The sequence below is a fragment of the Channa argus genome, chromosome 1 (assembly GCF_033026475.1).
Source record: "Channa argus isolate prfri chromosome 1, Channa argus male v1.0, whole genome shotgun sequence".
Classification (NCBI taxonomy): Eukaryota; Metazoa; Chordata; class Actinopteri; order Anabantiformes; family Channidae; genus Channa; species Channa argus.
Window position 1 is genome coordinate 33982986 of NC_090197.1, and position 20140 is coordinate 34003125.

Here is a 20140-nt window from a genome sequence, read left to right on the forward strand (position 1 = left end):
ACTTTGATACATCCCTTCAGCGGCAGAATGATGTTCACTAACAACTGAAAAGAAGAAAAAAAAACACATGCTGCATTGTCAGCTACAAATTGGTTTAAAAACAATCTTGTGCTGATGTTCATCTCAAGTTAACCGTGACCTTAAAAGGAAATTAGAAAATTTGTTGGCACCATAATAAAAATCAGTGATTGTATCCTTTAAAATAAAGTGTTTAGTAATTTATCCAGTGCTAATGCTGAGTAACAGACATTTAACTGTAAACACAGGCAAGTGAGGAGGTTTTTCAATGACCTTTTATGGACTAAATATTTCATCAACTTAGTATAAAGATTAGAATACAAATCAATACAGTGCTGTTTTTGGGTTGTTGCAAAAGCTCCACAACAATGTCTATAAGACACCCAGAAGGATTTAATGTTTGAAATAGCTTCAGTAAATTAATCATTTCATGAAAGCAGTTGTGGACATTGGAGACACAGTTTTGCTGGGTTGCTTGCAACCAGCTTTCGTTGTGGAGCTTTTTGCACAACTCTCATTTGTCTTTATGTGTTTTGTTGTCCTAAAAGCAAAAGATTAGAGAAAACGAATTGCAGCTGTAAAGTCTAACTGTGGCATCTGAGATTAACTGCTTGCATTGTGCTGCATGCAGCTCTTTGTTATTGCGAGATAGTGTGATCGGTCTGCCTGGATGTTGTGCTGGTGACACAGTCTGCTGAGCATTGTGTACCATGCTGCACCAAAACAAATGACATCCAACACTGGTCATGTGGGCAGAAAAGTGATGTAAGCAGTAAGCAGTAAGCAGTTATAATTCAAACAGGCACAAATACATATACATTGTAAATATTCATTTATACTTTGTTTCCTGTTCATGTTGATTATCCAATCTGAATGATATGATTTTAAAGATTGACTGTATCTCAGAATGAATACATATTCTGCAGAGTGAAGACTATTTTCTCAGAATCATCTCCCTGTAAACTCTCAGTGCAACCTGCTTGGGCATCATTCACTATGACCTGACCTCCTCATGGAATCAATGTTGAGCCCTAAATACTTAGTTTTCCTAAACAAATAATTTCATGGTAGAGATGATTAGTATCCTGCAACAGGTGGAATTGTTTCTGCGGATGATTCCCAGAATAAACGGCCGCACTTGCCGATAAACCCTGTTTGCTCTACATGCCCTCTCCCTGGCATCGCTCTGTTTGTTTTGAAGATCAGGACGGAGAAGAATGGAAAGAGCAGCGATCTCACGTTTACAAAAGGTAATTTGAGATGAAGCTGAAACTGTGTGGTCAGAATTAAGAAGCAGAGGATGGTGAGATTATGTAGCTGTAATAGTTATTGTTTGTCATTTGTTACCTGGGTCAGTGTGGAAAACAAGACTTACTGAAGTGATTTACAAGAATCGTGCAATATATTTACAAGAGATTTAAACTGGCAAAAGGAACATTTGCACTACAAAACTAGGTTAAAACACACACACAAAACACCTTGGACTTTGCTTCAAGTGCAATAATTTATTTTAACACTATAAATCTTCACTTTTATTATTTCACTTTTGAATTTAATATGGCTGCTGGTGAATTTTACTATGTGTTTAATGTTGTATTTTACCAAACAGCTTACAAAAGGCTGATATGATGTCCCACAGCCCAGGAATATAAATATGAATGTGTTTGAATTGCTTTCTTCATTCCACCAATAAAATTTTAACCAAAGAACCAAACCCAAAGAAGTTCATGCCACTGTGTGTGTGTGTCCGTCCCACATAAGGTAGATAGGGGTGTGTGTGTGTGTGTGTGTGTGTGTGTGTGTGTGTGTGTGTGTGTGTGTGTGTGTGTGTGTGTATATGATTTTCATCACATAAAGCTGCTATCATGCACCACTTATAAACCGTAGATGACAAAAATATATGTATATAGTGCAAGGAAACAGGTGTGTATCCATTTGTCCTTGTACCCCTGCTGTGTGGAATCCATAAGTTTATCTAAACGCCATAAAAGTTGACACAACAGAAGTCGTCAGCTTGTAACAACTTCAAAACAGTGATTAGGACAAACATGACTATTTGTTGCAATGCTGTGAAAATGCTAAATGCTGCATGGAGGCCACTAGAGGCTGATAGTCCTCTTAACCATTTTATGTAGTGTAACTCCTCTGACTTAAACTGAATGTGGTTGTGACCAAAGGGCTGCACAAGACAGTTTTAGGTTTAAGGTGTGCTCGTTTAAAAATGATTATTTGAACCTCGTAACCTCCATATATCAAATCAGGAAATTCTGTAGCAGAGACTGTAGTCATTTTCACCTGGGAGTGTAAGTCAACAAATTACACAGCAAACCATAGAATATGAGCTTCTGAAAACATCTTTGTCATTTGTAACTCCACTTACAACCCCTGAGTAAAAAGCAGAGTGATGTTTGTGGCGCTCTTAGTCATTTACTGTATCTCAGAGACCAATTCGTGATGAGTAAAGGTGCAACAGAATACACACACACACACACACACACACCCACCCACCCACACCTACAAATTAGTGACCTACTACTGTTTTCACCTTGACAGGATATTCGACTGACATTTATTGATCACAAACCTGACATCTGACTCATTAGCGCACGCATACACACAGATTGCTATAAAAACTTTTTAGTCATTTAGAGACACACAATTCTGGGCTACAAGGCACAGTTGTTTAAAGCTGCTTGGCACACAATTATAGTTTTTGGATGCCTCCACTTAAAGTAAACTCTTAGGTTACTGTAATTCTCTTGTGATTTGGGGAGCACACGTCCCATTGAGAAAAATTAAAACCATATCAAAAAAACTAGAAAGCTACAATCATAACAAGCATTTCTAACAACTCCCTAAAATGTGTGGTACTTTGACCACAGTCTTGAGAAACCTTTCACCCCTGACTCATGAATTATTACAATGAAAGGTATTTTGAGGAGAATGTCATGGTTTCGTGCTCAGACATACCAAAACCAGTTTGATTCAAACCAGTACTCAACTTACAAACATGCGTGCATGTGCATGCATGCAGGCAAATGCAATTCTGGCCCCATTTTGCTCATCTAGATTCTTCAGTTGTTTTTCTTCTCCATTTTAATGCAGCTTGTTGTTGTCTGTTCAGATCAGAATTTACCGTAAAGCACCGGATGGATAAAAACACGATCAACTTAGCTCATTTCAAGTGAAGTCGAATCAGTGAAGTGTTCTTTTACAACTGGGGCTTTGAGTCAGTGTCAGGAAAGTGGAGCTCAAATGTATTTGGATAAAAACCTGCTCGGTTCTATTTCGGGTTTAAGACTGAAAAGGATTGAAAGCAGGGTCCAGTTTGTAGCTGTTCTTCTGGCTCAGGAACAGACACTAAATGGACATCTTCTGAGACAGTTTTGCCAACTTCTATTATTAAAATCAACACTTAACTTTCAATCTTAATCTTTGACAGGTAGTGCGTGAAAATAAAGAACATCTGACACCTGGAGAAGCTCAATCTGCTGGGAACGATTGTGTAATACGGTAAAAAAACAAAAAAAAAAACACCTTCACACTAGAAAGAACTGTAGTGAGATTATTTTGTCAGTCTATTACGTAACTGCAGTAACTTTTAAGTCAGTCCGTCATGTGAGGTTCAGTATTAGTGGTGATTAATCTAGTTTACTGTAAATGTAATACTACTGCACAGTAAATTCCCTTGAGGCAAATACATTCTGTGCAATCATATGTCTGTGCATTCACTTGTATGGGACATCTGTGGTGTAATATTATCAGAAAAATGTAAAATGCAGTCTATTCTCAGACTGAAAGAATAAGGATAAGTGTGCACACCTCAAGGGAGACCTGCTGCAAAGTCATTTTTCGCTCTCTCATTTCTGCTGTAATTCTCTGGATGACACATAGCAGGTTCTCACTTTTTCTGTAGCTGCTCTTATCTACTGAACCCAAATTTTAAATACATAAATATAATCACTGCCTTGACCCAGCTGTGCAAAAAGTGTTCTCATTGACCTCTGCTTTGTAAACCATTAGAGCCAGCCAACTAAAGCCACTTGCATTGCTACAGCGAGTTACTATATGAGGCCCTCTCCTCATGCCATATGCAGGTGTATACGATTTCTGTGAAATGCAGTAGACAGAGCCCTCATTTGAATTATCATAAAGCTACTGTACTGTGAACACAATTTTGAGCTTATGCCTGTGGCAGCCTGATGGGCATAAATCAAACTTTAAAGCCTAGGTGTTAAACATGCAAAATGAAATATTTCTGTTTTGCTGCCACATTTAACTTTTATCATTATACTTTATAGTTGCAACAATTATTTTAATTAAAAGGGGGCTACAGCACTGTCAGAGGGGAGGCTATTTTGGAAAGACAAGATGCTTTTCATTCAAGTGTTTAAGAAGACTGAAACTAGACAACTGACAAATATTTGTTATCACATTATGAACTCATACATTCCTCATTTATTTATGTGGACAAAGTCATTAAACAGTGACAGGTTCAAATGGACTGCGTTCATAATCGCAACAAACTGCACGTGACTGTAACCACTACTGGACCGCAAAATTATGATGTCATGATAAAACTCTCTACACTATTATCTACTAATAATCAATTTGGGATGTCACAACATTCAAACAGAAGTTCAGCATCTATAGGAAATTATTTCAACAAAGTTTAGACCAGAGAGACTACAGATTTTTTTTTAAATTGTTAAAAAACTAAGATTACAGATTTTAGAGGAGACACAATTTCATATAAAAATCAAAGTAAAGGCATGAATGGACACAGGTTGTTAGGCAGAACAGTCAACTATCTACTAAAATCACATTACTTTATTGCTAAACTGGTTCCAACTGGTTTATGTAGTGCTGTCAAACATTATTGCTGAATTATCTTCAGAGGCATTTTATATTTTCAAGTGAATGCAATACTACATTTATGGAACGCACTATAGACACAGGCCGACGTTTCACATCCTTCACTGATCATATACCGTGTGAAATTTATTTGGAACAAAATGAAATAAGGGCTCAAATAATATTTACAGACATATTCGATATCGTTCAGCATTGTGTGCAACCTGCTAGATAAATTATTTAACAACCTTTCGTAATTTTGCGTAATATATTAATTATCTGCTTATAAATGTCATTTCTAGGCTGCAAATTTGTCCAGTGTGAACTTTGGAAGTATGGAATTAAATTAAGAATTTAAGTAAAAATTTCAATTATTCAAGTTATATATCATAAGTTCAAAATAAGGTAATAGGGAACATGTTTCTGTAATAATATAACAGGACTACTACTAATAGCTGGGTATTAGCAACGGATATATGAAGGTAAAAGGAGGCTAAACACAGCAGTTATAGTACTACCTGAAAAATACCACAAGCTGCAGTATTTACGTGGAAACGCACAAAGACAGTTTCTGTGTAGTAACTATGAAAAACAGGTGTAAGGCTCATAACCCGTTTCTGTTTAATTTCATGCTAATATCTGTGGTGGTAAAAATGGGCACTATCACAGCTCAAGAGAAATGAAGCCATCTTTAGTCATGGTTGCTGCTAAGTGCTGTAGCATCTGTACAGTAGTAATGGAGCAGAGCACAATAGAGCAGGGAGTGCTGGGTGTAGCAGGGTGTAGCAGGGTGTACTGAATAAAAGGGTCACACTCACCTGTTTATGTTATTATGTTCTTAACTTATCATTTGCACACAGCTGATGATCCAGTGGATGCTTGTTGGGAGTACACTTTATCCGAGGCTGAGGCATGAATGGCAGCTACATCAGCTACAGTATTTTTCTAAGCATACGGGAGTGGGAGAGTGTTTGGTGCTTCTCTACCCGGCACCAGAGAGCTGAGTCATCTCTGTCACAGCCCTCCCACGCCTACCCACGCTGCACTGCTCTCGGTCTTTCTCGGCGGTGGAGATGCATGGCCACGGACATGATACCAAAACTAACTGCATCACTTCATCCAGGCCCACAGAGGACAAAAAACATACATTTACGGTAAATGAGGGGAGCCTTGACGGAACAGGGCTGGCATAGGTGGGTGTGAGTGAGTGTGAGAGTGTGTGAGTGTGAGTGTGAGTGTGTGTGTGTGTGAAACTTGTGACAATTATAAAGAAAATGACAGCACTATGTAGATCTTTATGAGGAGTGTGTAGGCTGAAAGGAGTGAGCAAAACAGTGAAAGAGATATTGTGTAAAAGTGTTTCTATGGTTGTGTAGACAAATTTTTGTTCAGTGCAATCACTGTGATGACATTTTGGCAGCTCCTCATGACTTCAAAGTGGGAGAGTTGAGACTTGGTTTAGAGCTTGGTTTAGAGCTTAGGGTTAGGGGCTAGGAATGCATTATGTCATCGGGTCCCCTGACAACTATCGAAAGAACAACATGTGAATTCGCTTGAACAACATTTACCACAGGAGTCCAGTGGACAAATGACCACACTAAAATGCACAACAAACATCTGATAGCAAATGGGATTCTGAGACATAACTAAAAAGAGATTTAATCCTGGTTCGGTGTCTGTGGATGTGGACTTTAACTGCCATAGGGAGGAAGAGTTCTGCATGTTTTTGTCAGTTATTCAGTAAGTTGGAAATTTGAATCACTCACTCTAATCAAGAGGCCTTGACAGGCCCAGATCTAACTGCAACCACTGCATCCCAGTCAGCCCTACCTGAGTCTTTTTGATGCTTTTCACGTGACGCATCAGGACTGGTTGTAACCTACCAATTGTAAAACAGTAATTTCATTGATTTCTAGGCTGTCTAACATCATCCTGAATGTGACACCATCGGCCATATTTGCAGCTAATTCACAAACTTCCTTCTTCATGTGTTCATCAATGACATACTCTATGTGCTGGTGATCTAACCGCACCTGTAACATTCATCCAATTTGGCTTGTTACTCGTGTACGAGCTAGTACCTCACTTTCAGATCGAATGAACCAGTCGGTTGCATCTCAACTTACAGTGAGAGAATGACACGTTCATGTTCTCTACTCTTCCGCTGCGAGCAAATTATACTTTTCAACGCCATGTAGCCACAAGAATTTGAACATTGGCATGAAAATCATTATCTACACATTCCCAAGGTTCTGGTCATGAGCAGATGGCCTATAAAAAGAAAACCCTGTGAAATATGTACAGGACTGAGTTAACATCCACTGGATGTCCATTAAGTGTACATTTAGGAGTACTTTCTGTTCTGTGACATTTGGTCACATCCATCATGCAGATAAAGGGTCAATTCCTTTAATGAATGGTTCACATTATTCAGTATTTATTATATACCAACATGAACTAATGTAACAGAGGAGAAAATGCTGAGTGGAGCAAGTCTAGTTAAAATGTGTTTAATTGAATACAGGCCATAGTTAACATAAAAAAATCTCTTTGAATAAGGAAGGTATTTATTGTACATAATACATGATAAATGTATCAACAGAAGAAAAATGTAACTGCACACAGTTTCCAGTTCATACTTAAATTTAGGTTCGGTTGATTAATTAAATCATTTTAGAAGCCTATAACGAGATCTGATGAAACTCAAGATCGTATTTTCAGTAAAGCCAATGGGAAAAAGGTGAGGTTTACTATAGGAAAATGTGCCACATTGCACTATCCACAATATATTGCAACAATTGCTAAAAATTATTGTCAGTATTGCAATATTATAGTAGTATTTCTATGTTACTATGAACACGCTGAATGCTTAGCAACACTGCTAAAAAGTCATTCAATTAAAGCACTGCATGTTGCAGCCTTTAGCTACCAATAAGGCTGCTTTGATCAGGCTCCCAGAACATTGCTGGGCCGTTTGGTGATTTTTTGTAACGTGATGAGCACTTTTTCAAATTTGCATACAAAAATCCTGATAAAAAACAAACAAAAAAAAAATCATGAAAACACTGGACAAAAGCACCATAAAAATCCATCTTTGTATAGCTTCTACATTATACTGGAATGAATGGATCATATTTTAATTATGTAAATTATGGAGAGGCTTATAGGCTCTTCTTTTCCATTGGAGTAGTAAAAAATATCTTTTGGCTACTGCGCCAGAATTCCATCATAGCACAGCACTAGTTCCTGGAGGTTTGGCATAAATTTGGTGCCTTTTCTCTAAACGTTCGGTAGGTTCTGATGCTTTCATGGTAGTGCTCACTGGCTAAGAATAAGGCAGAAAGTATACTAGATGCATCTGTGAAATTATTACTACACACAGTCACTTAACACAGATTCAAATCATGTCTATTATTGCCGAGACTGCAGAGTCATACGCTGAGATACCGAGATCTGCCCACCAATATGGCTGCGAGAGGGTGCGAAAAGTCGACATTCTGTGATTGGCATTGACATTTTTGCCACCATGTCAGCAGAACCAGGAAGCAACTGGTGATTTTTGCCATTTAAGAAAACAGACATCCTCATTTTCCATGTGACAACTTACAAAAACAAGCCTGTGTATCGCTACATTACAAAAATCTACACATGCAATCTGTGCAGAATTACAGTAATGATTTCTAGCTCTCCCGCCCACACAATCAAGCCTTTCTGTTGATTCAAAATGTGAGACAAGTGCAGGACAGTATGTATGTTTTTTATCGCTTACTTCATATGCACAATGATACAACATACTTCTTACTGAATTTGTGTAATGTGCGTCAATACAGACTGTGAAACTCCCACTAACGTCACTGAAAGACTCATTTCTGTACGCAGATTGATCAAGGTGATTGAAGTGCTCCTGGGTTGGAGCTCTTTGATCACCTCACTCCATCTGAAGACAGCTGCTACAATATCACCAGGACATACAACAACGGTACTTTCACTTTAGTCCTTCAGAGGTGCGGTCAGTGCGTCACACCACGATTACATTACTAAGTTTGGAGCAGAGGGCTACACGGCAAGTGCCAAATATAGCCAGCGATTTCCACAACCCGTCCAATTGCCAACAAAGTAAACACATTTGTCCTCACAGTGCTGTTCACTATGTCCTGTGATTATCCACTGTCAGATGTTACGCTGCATTTCCTATTTTTAAACCCATCACTGCAAACTGTGTTTTGCATGCTGAGCTACTAACTGATCCAGAAAAATCATGCGCCACAATCCATTTCAAATGATAAATAAATAAATAATTGCGGGGAATTTGTTATTTACTCTTTGGAAACTTAACAGACATAAAATGAATTCGAATTTACATGAACAGCCATTCTGACACTCACAGTGCAATTCACCAGAGCTCTGGAAACATCTAATTTTTTCCATCAAGACCTCGACTCCTGTAATTCCTCCAGTTTTACAAATAAATAACTTTAAACCTCAGTTTATGAGATTTGTCTCATGTTACCAAAACCATTTAAAACAAACAATCGGAAAAAAAAATCACAATGCAGCGATCTTCGACCAGCCCATACATTCAAATCTGAAAAAAGAAGTTTACTATAACTTAATTCCTTTTTAGCTATAAATAAATAGCAGTTAATGTTGTTCAACTTACTTTTACTCACCAGTCCTCTTCATAAAGTCCTCCTCTTCATCAGGAGCTCTTCACTCAGTACTAAGAGTGGCAGAGAAAGAAAGAAGAGAGGGGAAAAAGCAAAGAGAAGGAATGTTTTAATCACCAAGGAAGCCAGTTATCTTCCTACTCACATTGCTTAGTATCCCACACATACACACACACACACACACACACACACACACACCTCTAAAACAGAAAATTATTTAGGAGAAGAAAGAGAGAGAGAGGGGGGTAGGGGGACAGAGGTTCAGACAGTGACAGAATAAAGGGGTAGAATAGAAAAGAGGAATGAATAGAATGTAGAAAAAAAAACAGATGTCAGAGGGAGGAGGGCACAGAGACTGGAGAGAGAAAGAATGAAATGCACATGGCTTGGCTGAGTCATCGTAACCACCACTTCCTCCAGCGCTCTGTAAGAGCTCTCAACTAATGACTGGCCAACTTCTGAGGCAGGCACAACACGCACACACACACAAAGAAAAAAAAATAAATCTCTAACTATTCTTTCTCTTTCAGCTTCAAACTGCTCACACTCTCATCCCTCAAAGCAGAGAGAGGTGTGTGTGTGTGTGTGTGTGTGTGTGTGTGTGTGTGTGTGTGTGTGTGTGTGTGTGTGTGTGTGTGTGTGTGTGTGAGAGAGAGAGAGAGAGAGAAAGAGTCAACCCATGCACTGACCCCACTGTGTGTGTGCGTCATGAGAAAAAGCTGAAATGAACAGCTTCCTCCCTTTTCTCAGAATTCCCAGAGTCATTGATTCCTAATTTTACCCTCTGATGGAACCGTTATGGCTTCACATCCGAACTATTACTGGAAAAATGTGCCTTACTTACAGGATGACAGACATTTCTGGGGGTCAGTGTTGTTCAGCTGCTAAATTTCTAAAAGCTCTGCTTGACTTTACAGTGTCTTCGAAATTCTGCACAAACTAGCTTTACAGTTATTCACAAACTTGCAAGAAACTGTGTGTTTTTTTGTAAGGGAGTTAGTTATGCGGTTAGTTACTGCTGTTTTACCAGTTAAAAATGTACTTTTACCTTTGGGCAGAGTCAAGTTAACTATTTCTGCTCCACTAAGTTAACATAACCCCTCTGACCTATGCTCCTCAACATACTATTATTCAGGAGGTTTGTCCTCCTTTGTTGGGGGAGTATCAAAGCAACACGAGACGGTAAAAGTGAAGCTTGATCAGAAGAACCAAGATCAAAACTGGGCATAAGGCTAATTTTGAAAGTGCACGTTTTCACAACTTCCTGGCACACGGTTCAACTCTGGTGACCTACTGTATGATAACCTTTGCATAATTACTGTCAGTTTTACTCTGACTAAGCTTGGCATCAGCTATGCATCTTCCAACCGTGGAGGCCTGCAATTTCTTTTAATTCGCTTAGGCACAACTGGAAAGTGTTTGATTTCCTGTCATTTGCCTTATCAACTTTTACTTTATTTTTTAAATCAGAGCATTTGAAACATCTGCAACCTGAGCCTGACCAGTTCCTTTTGTGACATTAGAGACTTGTCATCTTGCCAAATGTTAAAGGCTGATTAAGACTTATTAACTGAAAACAACATCATTTTATGCATCATGCTGCCCGTCTCCTCCAGTGATATTCAGAGGTTTTCTACAGTAAGATGTTACATCATAACCATGCATTCTTATACAGTTGGCTATATTTCTGTGCATAATGTTTTAGTTCGACAACCGACCAAAAATTATTCACAATACAAAAAATTGTTAAAGTTGGGTTTGACCCTGGTCCTGTATGAACAGACCCTAGGGTTATTGTGATACAAAAGAATCCCCTCCCTGTCCCCCATCCTCTAGAAATTATGGGAACTTGTAAATGTGCACATCCTCCTCTGATGTTCCCACGCTTTTCACAACACACACACACACACACACACACAAACGGGAAAAGAGAGACTTTGAGGACCTGTTGTGTCATGCATGTAATGTGTAGACTGGCAGTGACAGAAAAGGGGAACACTAAACACACACGCACCGGATGCTACTTTACTTCAACTCTGTTAATTACATATGCTACATATACAGTATATTGCTTGTGAACAGGATATGGCAGTTCTGCAGTGTTACTGCAGCAATGCAGATTTTTTATATACATAAAATCTGCATTGCTGCAGTAACACTGCAGAACTAATATATACACACACACACATATACATATATATATACACATATATATACTGTACTGTATAAAGTCATAGTAAATTACAATTAACCAGAAGCTACCCTGAATTATTACTCTAGAATAGCTGAAGGGTGAGTGGACCAATCTTAAAGTGTATAGTTTTCTGTAAATAATGATTGAAAATTATGGCTCCCTATGAGCTTCAGCATGTATAGGTTCTCTACACACTTTGCAAATGACAAACAAAACCTAGGTGATGCTTCTGTACGTTGACGCACTATGGCTATGCCAACTTTCTGATGCTCAGTACAATGATGCGGGTTTGTCGTGTTCGACTTCATTCAGCATGTTACTATGGATGGAGCTAGATGAAAAGTCAGGGACCACTAAAGTCAGCAGGATCCATCCTCTGGGAATATAAATAAGTCTGAAAATTCAGTTTATACTAGTCACTGGGTGTGTTTGATGGATTATTGGTTAAACAGATATTTGAGTCTGGAGCAAACCCTTCTGCTTAGCAAGGTTAAAAATGTTTAAAGTTACATGACATGTAGAGATGATATTTCATTTTGGATTATAAAAAAAAACAAAAACATCAAAACTCATCAACTAGTTTTCACAACCAAGAAACCACTGAAAGCGCCAATGACGTGTAGCTACACAAACAATGCAGCAATTGATTAGTACACCTACAATGACTGGTAATGACAGCAATGGCAATGCGAGCAATGAACTATGACCTTTTATATTCAAAAAAAAAATACTATTAAAGCAAGACTTCAAGGGGGATACTGAAAAACTGAATAACTAGGTAGTCAGTACGAGCTAAACATGCAAAGAAAACAGCACTTACACAGAAACTGAAACCTGATCTTTAACAAGATATCTAACATGGCCACAAAGTAACTGACAAGTGATCTTGATATTGCTGAGCGACAAGGATAATAATGAAAAAATAGGGGGAAAAAGATAAAACAAAATTTAAGGTTAAAATTAGAAAGGCATCTCAATAAAACAGCTAGAGCTGTGCATATAATTATTAAAGAAATTAGCTTATCAGTTGTAATGTTCACAGCCATGAAGTTCTGAAAATCAGCGTAAGGTCATCCAACAATATCACCCTAAGGTTTGACTGTCAGGTCACACACACCCAAAGAACTATAAAAATAAGTGTGTGTGTGTGTGTGTGTGTGTGTGTGTGTGTGTGTGTGTGTGTGTGTGTGTGTGTGTGTGTGTGTGTGTGTGTGTGTGTACAGCGCAGACTCAGTGCATAGAGAGAAAGTAAGACTTGTTGAAATGATTGCTCAGCAAAGAGCTCGCTGTGGGAGGATTGTGGGAGATTGAGTCTACAGATGAGTCAAGGAGGACCATTACACAAAATACGAGAAAACAAATGGCACAGCCGTCTATCTTTAGTCTCTGTGTGGGAATTAAATCTTTAATCTTTTGCACAGTGGTTGAACATTGAAGAATGAACAGCATGTGAACAGCATTTTCAACTTTACATGGCAGTGAAATGTCAAAAACAAAATAAGCATATGCATGTACTGTTTGAATAGATGTGTTCTAGTCGGATGTAGGGATGTTACACACACACACACACACACCTTTATCATCCAAAGTGCAGCATTATAAATATCTGTCACAGTGTGATACCAACAATCTAACAGTGTGATGATAAATGCATTCGGTCTACATGTGCAAACTCCTCTGCAGACAAATGCATTCTGTCCCAAAAAAAATGTTTTGCACACTTTTGCCCACTTTCTCTGCCCACTCTCTCTTACTCTTCAAAGCTAGTCTGCACTATGGTTTAAAAAAATAAAAATAAAAAAAGCAGCTGAAGCTGAACATATGAAAATATAATTTTATAATTTCTGGCATTAACTATATTACTTGCTCCAAGGTTGTGCTTGTTCTTTATAAATACATTTGTTATCTTAATGTCCGTGTGTTCTGAAGGGAGGCAGAAAAAGGAAGTGGTATGTTGGTGTTCCCTCTAATCATTGAGCCCATCATACGGAAGAAGCCACGAACCAGTGCAACAGAGTTTCAAACATTGAAAGGCATTTGCCAGGCCCACAGCAGCTACAGCTGCAATGATGTGCGGTGCCTTGATTATAGCAGCTACCCTAACAATTTACCACGTATATTAAAACTAAAAGGACCAACCGCCAACATGAGTGCAAGATCCTGGCGGATGTTAAACAACAGTAACAAACTACCTTAATTCAGATGGGTTATGTTTGTTTATGATAACAATAGTAATTGCAATAAATTTGGAAATTACTGTGCTTTAAGTCTTTATCTTTCACCACAGTCAACAACAAAATCTAAATTTTAGAATTACTAACTAACTAACTAACTAAATAAAACTATTCTAAGGCAGGAACCTTTAAAAGGCACTTGGCAGTATTTTCCTTGTTAAATTGTCATGGAACTACTTTTCTCACCAAGTCATGACTTAAGGTTGGTTGTAGTCTATCAGCATACGTCTCAGCACAGCAGACTGCTCCAGTTTGGTCCAACAAATGCTGATAAAACCATTTTGTAACTTGCTAAATGTCTTATGCTGAGCACAAACAGCATCATGCTTAATGTTGTCAGTTAGAAGCTGCCCACAGTTCTTTACATCAGGTGACGGCATCTAAAACTCATACTGAGGCGTATCAGTGGAATTGATAGTACTATCAGCTCTTTCACATCTCCGATGATGTTCACTTCACTGATTAAAGATACGTTAGTTTAGGTTATGTTGGTCTACCTTAAGTCTTTAAGGGGGACCAAAAGGGATGCAATGCTAATTACACTTTCTGTGGTAGCACTGAATTTTATGTTACACTAAACTAAAGCAAATGCTAATCTGTGTGAGAAATAAAAACAATCTGCTATGAAAACTTTTTATACACCAAGCACATTTTACTAATACATTTACTATTTGCACAGTAATATTGTGAAACGCCTCTGAAACCTTGTCATGTCATAGTCAGTTATTACAGCAGAGCAAGCAATGGACTAACCGGCAGTTTACTTAATTTAAAAAGTCTAAGATGGTATAATCATTTCTTACATGTACTTACTGACAGACTGGGCCCCTGCACTCAGGGTTTTATGGTGACAGAGCACGTGAGAGGGGACCAATTGCTGACCTCACTCCTGTGTACAGTACTTCTCAGGGGGAAATGCATCACATGTTTTTCCTTCCCTAAAAACGTGGATGTTACATTAGGGCATTGCACATCAAGATTATCAAGATGAATCAAGTGTGTGTCCTTTAGAAAATATTAACCTGTATTTACATCTAAATTACTAATAAAGCCAATACACTTGAAGAGTCTGAAGCCATTTGTTTCTAAAAGCACTAAACATTTCCATTTTGTCTTCTTGGAAGTGAAAAGACACATTATTTAAGCAGAACAGTTCCGCTAGTCCGCTTCTCTGTCTCTTCAAAACAACACTTCCACCTCTGTCCTCCACAATACACATTTGCCATTACTGTCTGCTGCTGTCTGTGTGTTGACGTAAAGCGGAACAAACTGTCTGGTGATGTTTTACCATGGAAACACTGTTGGGCAGGAGTCGCCGCAGTCCATTCCCAGTTAATGTGAAATCTAGCACCCACACATTTACTGTACGTCGCTTTACTGATACTGCACATGGTTGGATCAATTCAACAGAAGCAACCATAAGGCAACAGTGCATGTGACTTTTTATCTCAAGTTTTAACACACTTAAGTTTACAATTATGCTTCATAAAATTTTCACCCATCCACCACATCAATCTCCACACTCCAAAAGGTTTGTGCCTAAAACAAACCAGTTTTTATGACATCCAGCCACATCTGAAGACATAGGGTTTTTTCAAGGCTAAAGTCTGCTGTAATGAAAAGTAAATAAAAAATCAATTTTAACTCAATGTTTAGACTATCAGTACTTGACACTTTGGATCAACCACACTGGCCTCTTAACGTTAACCACCTTACTACATTTAGACCACACTTTCTCCAGCGAAGTCCTTTAAATTTGGACATAAATTGTAAGCTACATGTGCATCCATATGAGTGAATTTGAGAGGACATGGGCGGGCTCCTGTAGATAATCTGCACCTGCATTTCACTCAGCAGCTACTGCAAATCAGTGTTACTATAAGAGTGAGTCAAAAGAACAAGCGATATGTGTCAGATTCATAAAGTTCATATATTCATAAGGAAGTTTCAAATTTAACTGAGCCAAACATTGCAAAGCAAAAGCTGTACAATTGCTGCCTGTTGTTGTTGCATCGGTTGAAAAGTGTGAAAATGTGGGATGTGAACACCGAAATCAAGATAACTGACAACCACATTATAAAAGAGGAAAAGTGGCCAGTCAACAAAGCTGATTGAGCAGAATTAAATTCTGTTTATGTGACTGTGTCTCCTTTTAGTTGAACTTCATTCCCACCCCTCCCTAGCTTCTTTCAGTCATGATTCAGAGGGACCAGAGGAGCTGACTCACCTCCTCATGAGTCTAAACACTATTAGTTTCCAGGTGGTAGACTGAGACGCTAGTGTGTTTCTAATTAGCCTGCTGAGACACATGGAGAGTTGGTGGGGGTGGGGGTGCATGTAGCAAGTCTGCATCTCATGATTTCTATGTATCAATGTGGGAGGTTTGTGTGTGTGTGTGCATGTGTGTTCCTGTCATGATTAATGCCCGAGTAAGACCACCAGAGTAGATTTTGCAGGTGGGGCACCTTCTCTAGATTGAGGTTCAAGTAGTGACCCAGTCTCAGTGAAACTTGTACTTTATTAAAAGTAAGAAACGACTCTTATATACTAGATTAGTATTGATGGCATTGTTGAGGTCGTCGCAGTGACTCAGACGATTTACAAGAAATAAAAGCCAGATGTTTTTATCAGTGTCTAGCCCAAGGTCACGTCAACATGTACACCAGAGGAGTCGAGGATCAAATGTTGAATAAACCACTCTCTCCTGAACCATAGCTCATAGATTTTTAAACAAAAACTGTAGAAGACTGTGCCAAAGTCTCTGTAATGGACTCACAGAAGCCGGTGCGATCCAAACACTTGGGGAAACAAAAAGATCATCTTTAAAATATTTATTTGCAAACAGGAGTGGGAATACAAAATCCCTTAAGTCAAAGGGTCAGGGTTGCAGGTCGAGAATTTAAAAATGATAACTGATATTTCAATAATCTCTATCTCTATTGATAAGTAATAGTCGGCTGTAGCTCAGTTGGTAAAGGCAGTCGTCCACGGACCCCAGGGTGATGAGTGGTTCAATCCCCGGCCCTGGCTATATGTCGAAGTGTCCCTGAGGAAGACACTGAAACCCTAACAGCCCATTCCCATCCCCAGCTGTGTAGTGCCGGTCCAAGCCCGGTAGAAATTGGGGAAGGTTGCGTCAGGAAGTGCATCCGGCGTAAAAACTGTGCCCAATCAACATGCGGACAATGATCCACTGTGGCGACCCTGAATCACAGGATAAGCCGAAAGGACAAAAAAAATAAATAGTCTCTGTGGATTGATTATGAACATGCAGCTCTTTTGTGAACAGATGAATACATAACTATAAAGACCAAAATATTTACATTTAAAGAAGCATCATATGCTGATGAAATGATTTTAGTGTGATTCTTGAGTAACTCCAGAAGCTTTTCTGTGTTGGAGTGACTATCTTGGCTGTCGGGTAGTTTCAGTGGGATTCAGGTCCCTTCGGCTCTACACATGCATGTGCCATTCAAGTTATATTTTTAAAACTATTTTGTCCTCACTGTAATTTACTTCTTGTCAAACACCATGAAAAAATTCAAATGGAGCCAGTCAGGGTAACTAATCTCAAACAAGCAGCAAACAGCTGCTTTGTAAGGCTGAGGACATCAGACTACTGTTCACATTTGTATTAAAGAGCGAGGTGGCATGGGGGAGGCATCAGATTTCCATTTCATGACTGGAAACAAATGAAGTTTCCAGGCCACTATGTGCTTGGCTTTCCGAAATGAAATGTCCGATAGAATTAGGCAGCGTCTAACAGTAAAAGCTCAGTTAAACCATAAGAAAAGCCAAATGCAGACTTATCTGCCTGATGTTTGTGTGGAAAATGAACTGGAAAATAAAGACATTTGTCTGTCTGGGAGGAGGAATTCATACTTGTACTTATTCCAAAATTTCTTTCAAAGAGTTCAATCTGAACGACAACTAATATGAAGAAACAGTAGTAGCAAGTGCTGCATGTCACACAACAATAAAACCAAGAGAATCATCTACAGTGGTGTGAAAACAGTATAGAGAATGAGCACATTTCATGCTGCAATAATTTACTTTGTCTGCAGTCTCAACAGACCTACCACAGAGATTCCTAAACCACATCTACAGGGTGAGTCTCAGGCTTGATAACTTCCATTTATATACACAAGTTCCGCAGTTATGTAGTGTGTGTTGATCACAAAACAAATCTACAAGGCATTAGCCAGTACAACCATTTAGTCAATACTAGGACATTGCAATTAAACTTAGAATACTGGTTCTGACTGTGTTGACAGTTATTTGATAAATTGTCATGAAACATTATATTGATGCCCATACAGCATTGTTCTGTGGAGTGGTACTCAGATCTGCCACTTAAGTAAAAGAAAAAACAGAAAAGCAGACTGTCAAGAGGAACCAGGGACCTCGCCTCTGTGGTGGCAGTGCTAACCACTTCACCATCATGCTGACAACTGTATACTAAGTTACATGGCACTCCATGGGGTTTCAATATTAATCTGTGTGGGAATAAAACAGAATTAAACAATTAGATAATAAATTAGGAGATTGTATTAGAATAATGAAACTGACATTTCAACAAAACCTTTATAGTTATTATACAAATATTTGGGGATTTTACCTTTTTGAGGTTCAAATATTTTTTTAAATTAAACTATTTTAGAGTTTTAGATGATATTTGTGTCTGAAAATTGACTTGAACACCCACTTAGTTTTGTATTTATAAAATGATCACAAGCCAAAATAAAGTCGAGACCCACTGCTTCAGAGTAGCAAAGCAATATATTTTATAAGCTTTTTGTATTTTGTGGTTATCAATGTAAATAGTAGCTGTCACATAAAAATGCAATATATTTCTCTGAGCTATATAGTGGAGTGAAATTATAAAGTACAGAAAATGGACATACAAATAAATAAACTGTTGACTTTGTTCTATACAGGGTGTAGAACAAACAGGCTATGCTAAGATGGTGCAAACAGTAAATGTTATACAGTAGCATGAAAATATGAGGTAACATTTCCACTGTGGGTATTTTAACTAACGGGAGCACCACCCGCACTACTCGCAAGAGCTTATGTGACCCATAGGGGGCAAGTGTGAGAAAGATCAAACTTGAGTGCTGAATATACATTCATAGTAAGAGCTTAAGCAGGGGCCTGAACAGGAGTAGCTGCTCCTCTGTCCCACTTATACTGAAAACTCTCAACTGAAGCTCAATCAATATCCATAATGAGGGAAACAAACACACACACACACACATACATATATACATGCCTCACCACTGAGCTGATCTACTGTGTGAACCAAAAGCTGACTGCTTCTCACTACTGCCCCCCATTGTTTTCTTTAAGTGTACCAATCAATACCAGCAGCTGACACCCACCAACCAATCAATACCTGTCATTCCCCACAGGGAAGGGTTTTAAATGCTCACCCTGGGGAAATGACAGAGGTTCAAAGACTCTGCTGCTCTTCAGGGTGGTGGTGCTGGAGGGCACAAACACACAATCTTTAATTTCAGCTCAGGAGAAGGCTCAGCTGATGGGAGTGATGTGGAAAACACTGCCCTCTTCTGGCAACAACAATAAAAATAAATTTTTGTGGGTAAACGGAATATAAATCCATCTCAGGTGTCTTTGAATTGAGGAGTGCTTTTAAAAAAATACAGTGTGTTTTATCCAATTATTTGTTTTAGCTACATTTAAAAGCCTAATATGGGGGCGCTACTGAAAATCTGCCTCAGCTAGACGTTACGTTTGCTTCATTTTTTTCACCTTATGTAATGTTTATGTATGTATTGTACATTCCCTGTTACATAAATTAATAAAAAGATAATTTTCCTCTATTAAGGACTACCTATGTACATCAAGATAATCCAATAAAATATCTAATAATTAGGTTTTAGAGAATAATTAAAGAGAGGAAAGGTTTCAGATTTAGTAACTTTCAAACTCAAACAGCAGGTGGAAGCAGAGTGGCCCAGTAGGTTTGAGATGTGAGACAAAGCAATGAAATTGTTCATGACAAGTTCCCGAGGTGATCTTTGTAAGTGCTTCAGTCAGTTTATCATGTTTTCTATTACAGATGACATAGAATAACAAATCCTCACAATACAAATCTGAAACTAGGGAATTTTTGGCACTCGTACTGCATAAATAAATTCTTACTAAACTGG

The 20140-nt window shown here is 38.5% G+C and overlaps 1 protein-coding gene and 1 long non-coding RNA gene across 3 annotated transcripts in view; one reads left to right on the top strand and one right to left on the bottom strand.

The window, feature by feature from the left end:
- pank1a (pantothenate kinase 1a) overlaps positions 1 to 20140 on the top strand; it is a 283668-nt gene that overhangs the window by 168899 nt on the left and 94629 nt on the right. The gene's annotated exons all lie outside the window — the stretch shown is intronic.
- Positions 1 to 20140, bottom strand: part of LOC137132141 (uncharacterized) — a 78720-nt gene that overhangs the window by 49620 nt on the left and 8960 nt on the right. For both annotated transcript variants that reach the window (XR_010915075.1, XR_010915074.1), the window contains exon 3: positions 9533 to 9592. This is a non-coding gene — a long non-coding RNA (uncharacterized lncRNA). The remainder of the gene's footprint in view (positions 1 to 9532; positions 9593 to 20140) is intronic.